At 43.0% G+C, this 13,111-nt stretch overlaps 1 long non-coding RNA gene across 1 annotated transcript in view; it reads right to left on the bottom strand.

Moving 5' to 3' along the window:
* Positions 1-547: 547 nt before the first annotated feature.
* LOC128651469 (uncharacterized) overlaps positions 548-13,111 on the bottom strand; it is a 58,989-nt gene continuing 46,425 nt past the window's right edge. The window contains exon 4 of the long non-coding RNA XR_008401090.1: positions 548-621. This is a non-coding gene — a long non-coding RNA (uncharacterized LOC128651469). The remainder of the gene's footprint in view (positions 622-13,111) is intronic.

The raw sequence follows: 13,111 nt of genomic DNA, 5'->3' as shown, positions 1-13,111 counted from the left end.
GGTTGCTGCACATAGAAGCCTCGTGTGATTGGCTCACCACGTGCATTGCTTTTTCTTCAACTAAGGATATCTAAAAAATGAAGCAAAATAAATAATAGAAGTAAATTGTAATGTTGTTTAAATTTGTATTCTCTATCTGAATCATGCAAGAAAGATTTTGGGTTTAGTGGCCCTTTAACTTCTAATTTATACTGCATAGCCTCGTCATTAACCCTTAATTAACATTTTCTGAATTGTACATCTCTAAATCACACAACAAAAAAATCATTATATGGCTGTATCTAACTCCACCTTCACTTTGTTAAAATACAAGACTTTAACACTCATCTGCTGGAGCTGTGTTGATATTTTAAAGTAGATTTAAAAAAAGGTAACTGTATTATATATAATAGCAGGCATGTGCTTGTAAAATTAATAGATAATTTAACAACCATATTATTTTCTTTCCTTGTCCTAATATTAGAAGGATGTGTTTGTTAGTGTCTTACTTGGATATATATATATATTATGATTTTAAAAGATGTTTTTTAATAAAAAAAAGAATATATAGTATGTAAAGATATTTATTTTAAAAAATACACTAACTACAAATTCTTTTGTGAATTCATCAAACTTGAAAATCTGTAAGAAAAAAAAGAATGAAAATAATTAGAATATGAAAGCAATTATGTTATTTAATAACACATGATTAAAAAACAATTCTGTAAGTATAATAATTCTAAATTCATCTTCTGTCTATGCTCTAATCTTTAGTGTTTGTTCTGATATTAAAGCCAGGTTCAGACTGGATATCTATATCAGGGCCGGATTGGGCTGCCGGGATACCGGGAAAAATCCCGATGGGCTGGCAGAGACTGGGCTGGGACAGATGCAGCAGTTTGTGGAGAGCAGTGAAGTTGTGACTCACTTGAGAGGGAGCGCAACAGCAGAGCCGCCAGCAAACTGCACTCCACACGTGACACAGACTGACAGGTTCAGCCACTCATTCAGGCATTTACCGAATTGCTGCATTTGTATGTTAGCAGCTGTCAGCTGAGGTGGTTGGGTGCGGCCGCTCACCGCTCCAAATGGAGGTAATCGGGCAGCGCTGCGCCAGCATCACACATTTGCCTGCTTTTAGGCTAAACTTTTAACATGTAATAACAAGGAATGAGCTGAGTTCTATGTAAATACTTTTGGTATTGGTCACTCTGAATCATGTGACCGAAGAAAGGCACGATCAATGCAAATTCGCAGTACAATCAAGTGGTTCAAGAAAGATAAATAATCCTGATTGACCCAATAATAGACAGACCTACAGTCACCGACATATGAGAGGTACTCAAATTCATTACACGTAAGTTGCATGCTACCTTCCAGTATTGTTTGATGATTAAGTAAAACGAAGCCCTTGAAACACCCTCCCTGCCGGCAAATAATGTGTGCAATGCACAGCAGCATCTCAGACTCTCGGCCAGTACTCAGAAACATTACGGCAATTTGACTGAGACGCTGCTGCTGTGTACCGTGCGTTATAGAGGTTCCCTCTGTCACACACACAGCCCCCTCCCCAGTACATATACAAATGTATATTATAGAGGTTCCCTCTGTCACACACACAGCCCCCTCCCCAGTACTTATATACAGATGTATATTATAGAGGTTCCCTCTGTCACACACACAGCCCCCTCCCCAGTACTTATATACAGAAGTATATTATAGAGGTTACCTCTGTCACACACAGCCCCCTCCCCAGTACTTATATACAGATGTATATTATAGAGGTTCCCTCTGTCACACACACAGCACCCTCCCCAGAACATATACAGATGTATATTATAGAGGTTCCCTCTGTCACACACACAGCCCCCTCCCTAGTACTTATATACAGATGTATATTATAGAGGTTCCCTCTGTCACACACACAGCACCCTCCCCAGTACATATACAGATGTATATTATAGAGGTTCCCTCTGTCACACACACAGCACCCTCCCCAGTACATATACAGATATATATTATAGAGGTTCCCTTTGTCACACACACAGACCCCTCCCCAGTACTTATATACAGATGTATATTATAGAGGTTCCCTCTGTCACACACACAGCCCCCTCCTCAGTACTCATATACAGATGTATATTATAGAGGTTCCCTCTGTCACACACACAGACCCCTCCCCAGTTTTTTATATACAGATATATATTATATAGGTTCTCTTTGTCACACACACAGCCCCCTCCCCAGTACTTATATACAGATATATATTATAGAGGTTCCCTCTGTCACACACACAGACCCCTCCCCAGTACTTATATACAGATGTATATTATAGAGGTTACCTCTGTCACACACAGCCCCCTCCCCAGTACAAATACAGATGTATATTATAGAGGTTCCCTTTGTCAACCACACAGCCCCCTCCCCAGTACCTATATACAGATGTGTATTATAGAGGTTCCCTCTGTCACACACACAGCCCCCTCCCCAGTACTTATATACAGATGTATATTATATAGGTTCCCTCTGTCACACACAGCCCCCTCCCCAGTACTTATATACAGATGTATATTATAGAGGTTCCCTCTGTCACACACACAGCCCCCTCCCCAGTACTTATATACAGATGTATATTATAGAGGTTCCCTCTGTCACACACAGCCCCCTCCCCAGTACTTATATACAGATGTATATTATAGAGGTTCCCTCTGTCACACACAGCCCCCTCCCCAGTACTTATATACAGATGTATATTATAGAGGTTCCCTCTGTCACACACACAGCCCCCTCCCCAGTACTTATATACAGATGTATATTATAGAGGTTCCCTTTGTCAAACACACAGCCCCCTCCCCAGTACTTATATACAGATATATATTATAGAGGTTCCCTCTGTCACACACACAGCCCCCTCCCCAGTACTTATATACAGATGTATATTATAGAGGTTCCCTCTGTCACACACAGCCCCCTCCCCAGTACATATACAGATATATATTATAGAGGTTCCCTTTGTCACACACACAGACCCCTCCCCAGTACTTATATACAGATGTATATTATAGAGGTTCCCTCTGTCACACACACAGCCCCCTCCCCAGTACTCATATACAGATGTATATTATAGAGGTTCCCTCTGTCACACACACAGACCCCTCCCCAGTTTTTTATATATAGATATATATTATATAGGTTCTCTTTGTCACAAACACAGCCCCCTCCCCAGTACTTATATACAGATATATATTATAGAGGTTCCCTCTGTCACACACACAGACCCCTCCCCAGTACTTATATACAGATGTATATTATAGAGGTTACCTCTGTCACACACAGCCCCCTCCCCAGTACAAATACAGATGTATATTATAGAGGTTCCCTTTGTCAACCACACAGCCCCCTCCCCAGTACCTGTATACAGATGTGTATTATAGAGGTTCCCTCTGTCACACACACAGCCCCCTCCCCAGTACTTATATACAGATGTATATTATATAGGTTCCCTCTGTCACACACAGCCCCCTCCCCAGTACTTATATACAGATGTATATTATAGAGGTTCCCTCTGTCACACACACAGCCCCCTCCCCAGTACTTATATACAGATGTATATTATAGAGGTTCCTTCTGTCACACACAGCCCCCTCCCCAGTACTTATATACAGATGTATATTATAGAGGTTCCCTCTGTCACACACAGCCCCCTCCCCAGTACTTATATACAGATGTATATTATAAAGTTCCCTTTGTCACACACACAGCCCCCTCCCCAGTACTTATATACAGATGTATATTATAGAGGTTCCCTTTGTCACACACACAGCCCCCTCCCCAGTACTTATATACAGATGTATATTATAGAGGTTCCCTCTGTCACACACACAGCCCCCTCCCCAGTACTTATATACAGATGTATATTATAAAGTTCCCTTTGTCACACACACAGCCCCCTCCCCAGTACATGATCCTATAAGTAGGCGCCTATACTAAATAAGAGATACATGATCCTATTAGTAGGCGTCTATACTATTATAGAGGTTCCCTCTGTCACACACACAGCCCCCTCCCCAGTACTTATATACAGATGTATATTATAGAGGTTCCCTCTGTCACACACAGCCCCCTCCCCAGTACTTATATACAGATGTATATTATAAAGGTTCCCTCTGTCACACACACAGCCCCCTCCCCAGTACATATACAGATGTATATTATAGAGGTTCCCTCTGTCACACACACAGCCCCCACCCCAGTACTTATATACAGATGTATATTATAGAGGTTCCCTCTGTCACACACACAGCCCCCTCCCCAGTACATATATACAGATGTATATTATAGAGGTTCCCTCTGTCACACACACAGCCCCCTCCCCAGTACTTATATACAGATGTATATTATAGAGGTTCCCTCTGTCACACACACAGCACCCTCCCCAGTACATATACAGATGTATATTATAGAGGTTCCCTCTGTCACACACAGCCCCCTCCCCAGTACATATACAGATATATATTATAGAGGTTCCCTTTGTCACACACACAGACCCCACCCCAGTACTTATATACAGATGTATATTATAGAGGTTCCCTCTGTCACACACACAGCCCCCTCCCCAGTACATATATACAGATGTATATTATAGAGGTTCCCTCTGTCACACACACAGCCCCCTCCCCAGTACTTATATACAGATGTATATTATAGAGGTTCCCTCTGTCACACACACAGCCCCCTCCCCAGTACTCATATACAGATGTATATTATAGAGGTTCCCTCTGTCACACACACAGACCCCTCCCCAGTTTTTTATATACAGATATATATTATATAGGTTCTCTTTGTCACACACACAGCCCCCTCCCCAGTACTTATATACAGATATATATTATAGAGGTTCCCTCTGTCACACACACAGACCCCTCCCCAGTACTTATATACAGATGTATATTATAGAGGTTACCTCTGTCACACACAGCCCCCTCCCCAGTACAAATACAGATGTATATTATAGAGGTTCCCTTTGTCAACCACACAGCCCCCTCCCCAGTACTTATATACAGATGTATATTATAGAGGTTCCCTCTGTCACACACACAGCACCCTCCCCAGTACATATACAGATGTATATTATAGAGGTTCCCTCTGTCACACACAGCCCCCTCCCCAGTACATATACAGATATATATTATAGAGGTTCCCTTTGTCACACACACAGACCCCTCCCCAGTACTTATATACAGATGTATATTATAGAGGTTCCCTCTGTCACACACACAGCCCCCTCCCCAGTACTCATATACAGATGTATATTATAGAGGTTCCCTCTGTCACACACACAGACCCCTCCCCAGTTTTTTATATACAGATATATATTATATAGGTTCTCTTTGTCACACACACAGCCCCCTCCCCAGTACTTATATACAGATATATATTATAGAGGTTCCCTCTGTCACACACACAGCCCCCTCCCCAGTACTTATATACAGATGTATATTATATAGGTTCCCTCTGTCACACACAGCCCCCTCCCCAGTACTTATATACAGATGTATATTATAGAGGTTCCCTCTGTCACACACACAGCCCCCTCCCCAGTACTTATATACAGATGTATATTATAGAGGTTCCCTCTGTCACACACAGCCCCCTCCCCAGTACTTATATACAGATGTATATTATAGAGGTTCCCTCTGTCACACACAGCCCCCTCCCCAGTACTTATATACAGATGTATATTATAGAGGTTCACTCTGTCACACACACAGCCCCCTCCCCAGTACTTATATACAGATGTATATTATAGAGGTTCCCTTTGTCACACACACAGCCCCCTCCCCAGTACTTATATACAGATATATATTATAGAGGTTCCCTCTGTCACACACACAGCCCCCTCCCCAGTACTTATATACAGATGTATATTATAGAGGTTCCCTCTGTCACACACAGCCCCCTCCCCAGTACATATACAGATATATATTATAGAGGTTCCCTTTGTCACACACACAGACCCCTCCCCAGTACTTATATACAGATGTATATTATAGAGGTTCCCTCTGTCACACACACAGCCCCCTCCCCAGTACTCATATACAGATGTATATTATAGAGGTTCCCTCTGTCACACACACAGACCCCTCCCCAGTTTTTTATATACAGATATATATTATATAGGTTCTCTTTGTCACACACACAGCCCCCTCCCCAGTACTTATATACAGATATATATTATAGAGGTTCCCTCTGTCACGCACACAGACCCCTCCCCAGTACTTATATACAGATGTATATTATAGAGGTTACCTCTGTCACACACAGCCCCCTCCCCAGTACAAATACAGATGTATATTATAGAGGTTCCCTTTGTCAACCACACAGCCCCCTCCCCAGTACCTATATACAGATGTGTATTATAGAGGTTCCCTCTGTCACACACACAGCCCCCTCCCCAGTACTTATATACAGATGTATATTATATAGGTTCCCTCTGTCACACACAGCCCCCTCCCCAGTACTTATATACAGATGTATATTATAGAGGTTCCCTCTGTCACACACACAGCCCCCTCCCCAGTACTTATATACAGATGTATATTATAGAGGTTCCTTCTGTCACACACAGCCCCCTCCCCAGTACTTATATACAGATGTATATTATAGAGGTTCCCTCTGTCACACACAGCCCCCTCCCCAGTACTTATATACAGATGTATATTATAGAGGTTCCCTCTGTCACACACACAGCCCCCTCCCCAGTACTTATATACAGATGTATATTATAGAGGTTCCCTCTGTCACACACACAGCCCCCACCCCAGTACTTATATACAGATGTATATTATAGAGGTTCCCTTTGTCACACACACAGCCCCCTCCCCAGTACATATACAGATATATATTATAGAGGTTCCCTCTGTCACACACACAGCCCCCTCCCCAGTACTTATATACAGATATATATTATACAGGTTCCCTCTGTCACACACACAGCCCCCTCCCCAGTACTTATATACAGATATATATTATATAGGTTCCCTCTGTCACACACACAGCCCCCTCCCTAGTACTTATATACAGATGTATATTAGAGAGGTTCCCTCTGTCACACACACAGCCCCCTCCCCAGTACTTATATACAGATGTATATTCTATAGGTTCCCTCTGTCACACACACAGCCCCCTCCCCAGTACTTATATACAGATGTATATTATAGAGGTTCCCTCTGTCACACACACAGCCCCCTCCCCAGTACTAATATACAGATGTATATTATAGAGGTTCCCTCTGTCACACACAAAGCCCCCTCCCCAGTACTTATATACAGATGTATATTATAGAGGTTCCTTCTGTCACACACAGCCCCCTCCCCAGTACTTATATACAGATGTATATTATAGAGGTTCCCTCTGTCACACACAGCCCCCTCCCCAGTACTTATATACAGATGTATATTATAAAGTTCCCTTTGTCACACACACAGCCCCCTCCCCAGTACTTATATACAGATGTATATTATAGAGGTTCCCTTTGTCACACACACAGCCCCCTCCCCAGTACTTATATACAGATGTATATTATAGAGGTTCCCTCTGTCACACACACAGCCCCCTCCCCAGTACTTATATACAGATGTATATTATAAAGTTCCCTTTGTCACACACACAGCCCCCTCCCCAGTACATGATCCTATAAGTAGGCGCCTATACTAAATAAGAGATACATGATCCTATTAGTAGGCGTCTATACTATTATAGAGGTTCCCTCTGTCACACACACAGCCCCCTCCCCAGTACTTATATACAGATGTATATTATAGAGGTTCCCTCTGTCACACACAGCCCCCTCCCCAGTACTTATATACAGATGTATATTATAAAGGTTCCCTCTGTCACACACACAGCCCCCTCCCCAGTACATATACAGATGTATATTATAGAGGTTCCCTCTGTCACACACACAGCCCCCACCCCAGTACTTATATACAGATGTATATTATAGAGGTTCCCTCTGTCACACACACAGCCCCCTCCCCAGTACATATATACAGATGTATATTATAGAGGTTCCCTCTGTCACACACACAGCCCCCTCCCCAGTACTTATATACAGATGTATATTATAGAGGTTCCCTCTGTCACACACACAGCACCCTCCCCAGTACATATACAGATGTATATTATAGAGGTTCCCTCTGTCACACACAGCCCCCTCCCCAGTACATATACAGATATATATTATAGAGGTTCCCTTTGTCACACACACAGACCCCACCCCAGTACTTATATACAGATGTATATTATAGAGGTTCCCTCTGTCACACACACAGCCCCCTCCCCAGTACATATATACAGATGTATATTATAGAGGTTCCCTCTGTCACACACACAGCCCCCTCCCCAGTACTTATATACAGATGTATATTATAGAGGTTCCCTCTGTCACACACACAGCCCCCTCCCCAGTACTCATATACAGATGTATATTATAGAGGTTCCCTCTGTCACACACACAGACCCCTCCCCAGTTTTTTATATACAGATATATATTATATAGGTTCTCTTTGTCACACACACAGCCCCCTCCCCAGTACTTATATACAGATATATATTATAGAGGTTCCCTCTGTCACACACACAGACCCCTCCCCAGTACTTATATACAGATGTATATTATAGAGGTTACCTCTGTCACACACAGCCCCCTCCCCAGTACAAATACAGATGTATATTATAGAGGTTCCCTTTGTCAACCACACAGCCCCCTCCCCAGTACTTATATACAGATGTATATTATAGAGGTTCCCTCTGTCACACACACAGCACCCTCCCCAGTACATATACAGATGTATATTATAGAGGTTCCCTCTGTCACACACAGCCCCCTCCCCAGTACATATACAGATATATATTATAGAGGTTCCCTTTGTCACACACACAGACCCCTCCCCAGTACTTATATACAGATGTATATTATAGAGGTTCCCTCTGTCACACACACAGCCCCCTCCCCAGTACTCATATACAGATGTATATTATAGAGGTTCCCTCTGTCACACACACAGACCCCTCCCCAGTTTTTTATATACAGATATATATTATATAGGTTCTCTTTGTCACACACACAGCCCCCTCCCCAGTACTTATATACAGATATATATTATAGAGGTTCCCTCTGTCACACACACAGCCCCCTCCCCAGTACTTATATACAGATGTATATTATAGAGGTTCCCTTTGTCACACACACAGCCCCCTCCCCAGTACTTATATACAGATATATATTATAGAGGTTCCCTCTGTCACACACACAGCCCCCTCCCCAGTACTTATATACAGATGTATATTATAGAGGTTCCCTCTGTCACACACAGCCCCCTCCCCAGTACATATACAGATATATATTATAGAGGTTCCCTTTGTCACACACACAGACCCCTCCCCAGTACTTATATACAGATGTATATTATAGAGGTTCCCTCTGTCACACACACAGCCCCCTCCCCAGTACTCATATACAGATGTATATTATAGAGGTTCCCTCTGTCACACACACAGCCCCCTCCCCAGTACTTATATACAGATGTATATTATAGAGGTTCCCTCTGTCACACACAGCCCCCTCCCCAGTACTTATATACAGATGTATATTATAGAGGTTCCCTCTGTCACACACAGCCCCCTCCCCAGTACTTATATACAGATGTATATTATAGAGGTTCACTCTGTCACACACACAGCCCCCTCCCCAGTACTTATATACAGATGTATATTATAGAGGTTCCCTTTGTCACACACACAGCCCCCTCCCCAGTACTTATATACAGATATATATTATAGAGGTTCCCTCTGTCACACACACAGCCCCCTCCCCAGTACTTATATACAGATGTATATTATAGAGGTTCCCTCTGTCACACACAGCCCCCTCCCCAGTACATATACAGATATATATTATAGAGGTTCCCTTTGTCACACACACAGACCCCTCCCCAGTACTTATATACAGATGTATATTATAGAGGTTCCCTCTGTCACACACACAGCCCCCTCCCCAGTACTCATATACAGATGTATATTATAGAGGTTCCCTCTGTCACACACACAGACCCCTCCCCAGTTTTTTATATACAGATATATATTATATAGGTTCTCTTTGTCACACACACAGCCCCCTCCCCAGTACTTATATACAGATATATATTATAGAGGTTCCCTCTGTCACGCACACAGACCCCTCCCCAGTACTTATATACAGATGTATATTATAGAGGTTACCTCTGTCACACACAGCCCCCTCCCCAGTACAAATACAGATGTATATTATAGAGGTTCCCTTTGTCAACCACACAGCCCCCTCCCCAGTACCTATATACAGATGTGTATTATAGAGGTTCCCTCTGTCACACACACAGCCCCCTCCCCAGTACTTATATACAGATGTATATTATATAGGTTCCCTCTGTCACACACAGCCCCCTCCCCAGTACTTATATACAGATGTATATTATAGAGGTTCCCTCTGTCACACACACAGCCCCCTCCCCAGTACTTATATACAGATGTATATTATAGAGGTTCCTTCTGTCACACACAGCCCCCTCCCCAGTACTTATATACAGATGTATATTATAGAGGTTCCCTCTGTCACACACAGCCCCCTCCCCAGTACTTATATACAGATGTATATTATAGAGGTTCCCTCTGTCACACACACAGCCCCCTCCCCAGTACTTATATACAGATGTATATTATAGAGGTTCCCTCTGTCACACACACAGCCCCCACCCCAGTACTTATATACAGATGTATATTATAGAGGTTCCCTTTGTCACACACACAGCCCCCTCCCCAGTACATATACAGATATATATTATAGAGGTTCCCTCTGTCACACACACAGCCCCCTCCCCAGTACTTATATACAGATATATATTATACAGGTTCCCTCTGTCACACACACAGCCCCCTCCCCAGTACTTATATACAGATATATATTATATAGGTTCCCTCTGTCACACACACAGCCCCCTCCCTAGTACTTATATACAGATGTATATTAGAGAGGTTCCCTCTGTCACACACACAGCCCCCTCCCCAGTACTTATATACAGATGTATATTCTATAGGTTCCCTCTGTCACACACACAGCCCCCTCCCCAGTACTTATATACAGATGTATATTATAGAGGTTCCCTCTGTCACACACACAGCCCCCTCCCCAGTACTAATATACAGATGTATATTATAGAGGTTCCCTCTGTCACACACAAAGCCCCCTCCCCAGTACTTATATACAGATGTATATTATAGAGGTTCCCTCTGTCACACACAGCCCCCTCCCCAGTACTTATATACAGATGTATATTATAAAGTTCCCTTTGTCACACACACAGCCCCCTCCCCAGTACTTATATACCGATGTATATTATAGAGGTTCCCTTTGTCACACACACAGCCCCCTCCCCAGTACTTATATACAGATGTATATTATAGAGGTTCCCTCTGTCACACACACAGCCCCCTCCCCAGTACTTATATACAGATGTATATTATAAAGTTCCCTTTGTCACACACACAGCCCCCTCCCCAGTACTTATATACAGATGTATATTATAAAGTTCCCTTTGTCACACACACAGCCCCCTCCCCAGTACTTATATACAGATGTATATTATAGAGGTTCCCTTTGTCACACACACAGCCCCCTCCCCAGAGCTTATATACAGTCGTAGGCGCTCTTACACTGTCCCACCATTCCCGGAAGCGAGCAACAATGTCTGCTACAAAATAGCCAATGTTTCAACAGCCTGTTTTGGTTAATGGCTCTTAGTCAAAGGGCTACATCTCAGCCTGTAAACATTTCCCTTGTCGAATGAGCTGCTTTTATTAAGTATTGTCGATAGTTATTTCTGGTATACTACCACTAAATGCGGTCAACAACTTCAGAGCTGATTAGTGTACTAGTTCGAGTTTTCGGCCCTTAATAGAGTGGCTGAAAATCAAACTTTATGCTTGTTATAGCTAAGTATGGTGGCTACGGTATAGTAGTTACACTATATTTTACATTTATTTTTAAATTGCAAATAGGATATAAGTAAATTACCGCAAATGCGGTCAACAGTTCTAAAGTAATATTTTAAAAAAACATAGAGCTCCCTTTAGCTCTCAACCCCCTAACGCGTTTCGCCCGAATAGTGCTTTTTCAAAAAAATGTAGGCATGGACATTGGCTGAAGAGGAAAGTTTAGAAGTGCTGGGCACAGAAGGCAGCTAGAGTAGTGGTAAGAGAAAGGCATAGAATGTTCAGGCTGCCAGCTAGCTATGAGTGCAAAGCATCAAACTGATTATAGTTGTTGCCCATCTCCTATATCTGACAGGTAGAGTGGATCAGGCGTGGCAGAGGAGAAATGGGCCAGAGAACGCAAACTGATTACATATTACGCTGGCAAAAGTTTATAAATAAATATAGTTATATAAATAAACAAAGGTGCGCTGTCATTTGAACAAAAATATTTGTTACTTTTACTTTCAAAAATTTGGCGGCTCTCCTCTGGCTTTCTTGCTGCAAGAAACATCTGACAAGTGCCTGAGCATGTAATAAAGCTACCAAGGCACATACGGAGTGTTGTACGGGAATTGGTGGCATGATACCAAGGGGCCTATCTATCATCTCCGTACAGAGCTTGAGGCCCCGTGTTTCTGGCGAGCCTTCAGACTCCCCAGAAACACCAGTTATGAAGCAGCGGTCTAAAGACCTCTGCTCCATAACCCTGTCCACCTGCTCTGATGAGTCGGACAGGAATTGCCGGAAATCAACCTGAACAAGTACGATCGGGTTGATTGACACCCCCTGCTCTCCGCATTCAGCGATGTCTGTTGGACCTGATCCGCACTGTCAGATCAGGTCCGACAGACATTTGTTAAATAGGCCTCAAAGGTTAACCCACTCATCTTTCCCATTTGTGAGTAGAAGGGGGGGGCTGAGTCGCAGTGAATTTGTCTTACTACCACTTCAATTGTAAGCCCCCAGGACCAATATTCCCTCTAATTTATTTTTCATCTGTGCAGAGCTGATACTGCTCTGAGCAGATTTTTTTTACATGACCTGGTGACTGGGCAGCACACAG

The sequence above is a fragment of the Bombina bombina genome, chromosome 3 (assembly GCF_027579735.1).
Source record: "Bombina bombina isolate aBomBom1 chromosome 3, aBomBom1.pri, whole genome shotgun sequence".
Taxonomy (NCBI): domain Eukaryota; kingdom Metazoa; phylum Chordata; class Amphibia; order Anura; family Bombinatoridae; genus Bombina; species Bombina bombina.
The sequence above is the reverse complement of the archived record's forward strand: the minus strand, read 5'-3'. Positions and strand labels throughout refer to the sequence as shown.